General features: G+C 37.9%; 1 long non-coding RNA gene across 2 annotated transcripts in view; it reads right to left on the minus strand.

The window, feature by feature from the left end:
* Positions 1-1,186: 1,186 nt before the first annotated feature.
* LOC125922897 (uncharacterized) overlaps positions 1,187-6,069 on the minus strand; it is a 221,386-nt gene continuing 216,503 nt past the window's right edge. For both annotated transcript variants that reach the window (XR_007457823.1, XR_007457822.1), the window contains one exon: positions 1,187-1,402. This is a non-coding gene — a long non-coding RNA (uncharacterized LOC125922897). The remainder of the gene's footprint in view (positions 1,403-6,069) is intronic.

Raw genomic sequence — 6,069 nt, forward strand, 5'->3', positions numbered from 1 at the left:
GCATAGCGATGGCTATTATATCTACTTTCTCGATATAACTATAAGCAGACTGTAATGAAAATCATGATGTGAAAGAAGTACAGGGTTAATTTCATCAGTCTTCTGTAGTTATGGCTTATGCATTAATTCACAAGAAAGCCTACCTACCCAGAGTTACATAAGCCACTAAGCAAACGAAAGAGATATATTGATCACCAGTTCAAAACAGCTTCTTTTGGAATCTTGCTGTCATACACTATTTCTCAAAGTTATTTGACAGAGTATAACTGCTTCATCTCTGCTGGAGTCTATTGATTATTGACTTTGATGACTATAAAGCATCAAGTATTTTATAAAAAATATTCTGCCTGTGTGTGCTGATATTTTTATAAGATAATAAGTTTTAAAAATTATTCCAACTAGCAGAGAAACTGGATCTACTTTTTAAAATATATTTATTTATTTTGGGGAAAGCGCAAGTTGGAGATGGGCAGAGAGAAAGGAACAGAAGAGCTGAAGTTGGCTCTGCGCTGACAGGGTTGACAGCAGCCAGCCCAGTATGGGGCTCAAACTCTCAAACCACGAGATTATGACCTCAGTTGAAGTTGGACACTCAACAGACTGAGCCACCCAGGTGCCCCAAAACTGGATCTACTTTTAATGTTGCTGTATTAGGCACAAGGATCTGTAGGGTAAATGTCTATGAATTGCATTTTATAAAACTGTGATATGATTTCTCTCCCCTTATTTGCAAGGATCTAAATGCTATGTTAATATATATATATTATATACATTCTTATATATATTCCTATATGTTTACATAAGAGTGAGTGAGTGTGTGTGTGTGTGTGTATGTGTGTGCATTCCTGAAAGGTATTGAGCATTACAGGTTCTTTTCACAGAGAACCAATTCTTTTACCTACAGGGTAAATTGGTAAAATGTGGAATTATGTTGCAAATAATAAAAACCACTGAAAAATAATGTCACTCGACTGTTAACTCAGCAACATGAAATTGTTCACTGCAGCCATCTTACACAAACTGGTATCGTCCAGGGCAGTAGCACCCTCCTGTCCCTGGTGTGACACAATTTACCCATGTACCCCAAGACTTCATGCTACTCTATGTGGCAGTAATAGCACTGCACCATCAATCAAACATTCTGTCCTGTTTATTTTCATTTCTTTACTTCACATTATTTGGAGCAGTATTTCTTCAGATCCATACACTAAATCACATGCAACATTTACATGAGTTATAAAGATCATATGTTTTCTGCTGTGGAATATTTTTAAATTTGCAACTCACCACTGCTTGTATGGTTTCTCATCTATAGGAAATGGTTCTAATTCAACAGCTTCTTGCATGAGTTGCCATAATGAAGATCTGAGATGGTCCTGCCTTTGGTGTTCCTCACGCTAGCCTAAAATCAAAGCAAAAACACAGAATGAGTTTGATTTGAACACTTAAATGGGAATTTCATCTGCATTAGGAAATCAAAAGACTGACAAAGATAATTGAAAATGAGTGATGGCACACAGGAGGAGGGAATAAAACATCCCAGACTGGTTTACTCTATTCAAATTTATCACAAGCACAAGAACTTTGGGGTTACCAATACCAGAGTAGCTGGATATTTTAAAATCTTGACATAAAATCTGACATGATATTTGGGTTTTGTTATATCAGTTTGGTTTTGAGATACAAGGCACCCTACTCAGCTTCTATGGAAACAGTTCCACCCTTGCATGTTTGCATATTCTGCTTTTCACATAAGATTTCATTGGAAAAATGGGTTACATGCTTACCGATAAAAGAAGAAGTTCAAAAACCTCTGAAGTATTTGAAATAGAATAAAACTAAACTGAAATTGGTCTGAAGCTGGAAACAGACCTGTATGTATGTTTTTCCTAATCTGATCTAGTTACAAAAATAGGTTTGTAACTTCAATCTGTTACTGTTACTTTTTGTGATTATAATGGACCAGATTCTCCAAGATTGTACCAATTTCCAATGTTCTACCCATTATCAAACCATGAGTTTTAATTTCTAGAACTTTTGAAAGTATGCTCACAATATCCAAATAAAACCATCCTCTCTGCCCCAACTAAGAGTCCCTTTCCTGGCCAGGTGCTTACAACTTACTGCTAAGAATTCCTTCCACACCACACTCTCCTGCTCTGTGAACATCCCAGTGTGACCTCCAATGTCACCTACCACCATTTCAGAGGACAGGAATTTATTTTTCCTCTGAATTCCTATTATATTTAGTGTCAAATCACTAATAGGAGCCCTTGATCATATACCACCATCCTTGTTATTTAACCTCATCTCCCTAAATGATTATATGCTCCCAAATGGCTCCAAACTCTTCCTTCCATTGCACTTAGCAGAGAACACTGTACACAGGAGACATTCATCCAAGGACTATTTATTGAGCCCCAACAATGTGCCAAACAGACACAGTCAGTACTTGGTGGAGATTATACTTTAGTATAATCTGTTTACACAGGAAACAGGAATATGTAATTACTAGATAGTGTGATAACTGCAATGACAGAGGAAGTACAGACACTGAAGAAACCTTGCCAAATAAATGGGCCTAAGAGCTTTACTTCACTACCAATGCTCACATCCTACTTCCAGTGTATGAGAAGAGGACAATTACTTGAAGAAACCCATTTTCAGGAAGCACATGGAGAACCCAGGCAGGTTGACATCCAGAAACTAGGAGCAGTTTTACTTCTATGAAGAGAAGTCACTAAGATGAATTTCTAGTACTTTAAATCACTGCTGGGTGGTGGGGGTTTTTCCCTGCATTCTAACACACACACACACACACACACACACACACACACACACACAATGTAGCAAAAATCCTGTTTATTACTGAGCAGGTTACTCTGCAAATTCCTGATTGGCCTGTAGGGGAATTTTACTTACACCTGCACACTGTATGAGATTTCAGAGCAACTGTGGGTTAAGAATGTTTCTAAGGAACCTTCAGTCATCTCTTTTTCCATTCAAATCTTTACTTTCCACTCCTAAGAACATTAGCTTTATAAACCTATGGCTTTCACATCTCAGAGATAAGAACAGTGAGAAAGGTCATAGTGGCTTATTATGGACCTAAAGCATCAATTCACCTAGAAAATTCTTTATCAAAAATAAGTATAAATTTGTAGCACTTTTCAAGCCAAAATGTTTCTTTTTATTTAAGGATTTTTAATATCACCTGAGTTCTCCATTTGGAGTTTCTACCAAGATTCACAATAAGACATGGGGGAGAGGGTAGGATAGTACCCTAAAACATATGGATTTTTCACTCTCCCCCACCCTTTGCCTTGATTTTCTCATAAGGATAAAAGGTACTCAAACTGAAAAATCTTTAGTCAAAACCTTACAACTTTGCCATGAAAACATGTACGGAGAGATAAATTTCTGAAAATCCAAGCTACAATTCTAAATTACATTTTCTCTTTCAAAGAGAAATAATCAATGTACAGCATGATCTTTTCTCTAATCAGCAGCAGTGTCTCATATCATACTCATATAATGCAATAAATATATTTAATATACTAAAGGGATAAATGGGTCTTGTTCTCCTTTCCCAATAAGCATTCCCCCAGTAGTCCATAGGCCCAACTTTATCTAAATCTTCGGTCCTCAGAAGGAGGTGTAAGAGATGCATGTGTGGTAAGAAAGAAATAGTCTGCAGCAAATACAGCATTGTATTCCTTTCTGTCATTACTGGACACTTTATGGTTCTTTTTGCCCAAGTGTTGCAGCGTCCAACCAAAAGCTTAAAGGAGACTACAAGAGGAGATAGTAGGCACAATGGAGAAAGAATTTTAAGTGTCAATTTGTTTACTTCTTATTCTGATCGAAGGAAGACTTGCTTTGAGACCCATTATTCTCATAAGCAAGTAAGCAATCATTTGATTTGAACCCACCAATTTCATGCAAAGTCTTTTGAGCTCCAAATGTGACCTGAAGTCACAACTAGAGCAGGAAGAGAGAATATTTGCCCCCATGTTTCACAAACAAGAAAGACTCTAGTTTGTCTTTATTTTTTATCATCAGTATTAAAAGACTTTTTCCCTAAGATTACATCCAAAGAAATATATTCATTTACATAAAGCCACAATAAAACTAAACAACAACAACAACAACAACAACAAAACAAAAAAAGACCTTTAAATATGGGACGCTTTACCTTTAAACATGGGAGGCTTTTTCATATTATTTTGGCTAGGCAGATACCTTTCGCTTATGATATTCTTATAAGATATACTAACAAGGGAAATCCTATGAATTTCCTGTAATTTAAAAACGTACATTTATTTTATAGCATCCACAACCAAGTCTCAGTTCATTCTAACCTTGAAAATCATTGACCACGTACTATGAAACCATTAAATACTAATAGCTGCAGACATACCAGACAATGACAGCAAAACACACTCGGTCCCTCTGGGATCTGTTCATAAACATCCCCTTCCAGCATGACAAACACACTCCTCCCAACAGCAGATGCTGTTCTGGGGCAAGCAAGCAGGAAGCTGGAGGCAGCTGATTTCTCCACTCTACATATGATTTCTCACTGCCTCATCATCAAAAAAAATTTTTTTACCAAAACTGCGAAGATTTTGTAATGCCAGGAGCCCATCAAATTAAAGATATTTTGCAACAACAGGAGAGAGTGATGTGCAAATGAGGAAGCATGAAGACTCTTTAATATCTAAGGTCATGCCACCTTTGTCATCCGATTTGCTGTTCCGTTGTGGGGAAGAGAAAATCGTTTGCTCTGTGTAATAAAATAAGCTAACCTGGTACTTCATGTCAATTAAGAGTGAGATCGAGGCAGAAAAGGAATACGTACCAAAAGCAGCAAAACTGCTCATCCAAACTGTCCTGCCCCTAAATCCAAAGGTTCTGAAGTAGAGTCTGAAGCTTCTGAGCTCATGCATGAGCATCACTATCTATATTCGCAGCATATATGCTCACCTAAGGTAGAAAATGTACAGAAGCCACTCTGAGAGAAGTGGTCATTCCTGCAACCATTTTTAATACGGTGATCAGCATTCTGTGAGATCTTCCTGGGTCTGGCAAGTAGCAGACTAGGGATGCAAGGAGGAAATTGGACCTTGGGCTGGCAATGCTGAGTGCACTTATTTTCCTGCAATCTGAACTGTGGCCTGTCCCATGACTTAGCCTGCCTCTTTCCGGTTCGTTCATAAAAGTTATCATCAACACACCAGAAGCATGCAGTGCTGCTGTAAAGACACTGTCAGGCTCTGCAGCAAAGACAGCCCATGTAAACAACCTTGTGATTCCTTCAGAGCCTACTGCCATGGGATAAGCCATTCTTTTTCGGTAGCTAAATTGCAGTACCTGGGAAGTTATGTGTTAGGAGGTAAAAGCAGAGACAGCCTCTAGATTTCAATGTACAGGGGAAAAATGCATATACAGTTTTTCTTAAGATATCTTTAACCTTGATTCACTTGAAGATTTTCCAATAAATCATGTTTATTTTGCTGCAGGCACAAATACATAAATTCTGATGAGTATATTGCCATGCTCATTTCTGATTTTTTCCCAAAAGAGCTCTGACATTTCTAGGGGACACAGTATCCCAGCACAGAATATGGGAACCCTGCCATTAAAAAAAAATGCTGCCTGCTGTGATAGGAGATCACTTTCTTAAAGGGACCCCTTACCTTTGCGACTGCAGTGCCAATGTTTTCTCTAATCTCTATCCTGACCCCTGTCCTGTGTTCCTCTTCCCAGCCCAAATTCAGCCTAGAATGTCTCTGCAAGAGTAATGCCATTAGTTTTGCAACTAAAATATATAAATACTATTCCCTACTAAAAATATGTAAATATGTTCCAAAATATTCATTTAAATTATACCTCTCAGGAAGTAAACATAAATGTATACTTAAAGACATGATTTTTTGATGTTTTATGGAACCCAGAGCATTTCTCAGATATAGGACTGAGGTCAGCACTTCTAACAAGCACAGCTGTTCTCTCTCTCTCCGTCTCTCTCCCCACCTCTCCTTTTCTCTCTCTCCCTCCTTCCCCCCC

This window comes from Panthera uncia, chromosome B1 (assembly GCF_023721935.1).
Source record: "Panthera uncia isolate 11264 chromosome B1, Puncia_PCG_1.0, whole genome shotgun sequence".
Classification (NCBI taxonomy): domain Eukaryota; kingdom Metazoa; phylum Chordata; class Mammalia; order Carnivora; family Felidae; genus Panthera; species Panthera uncia.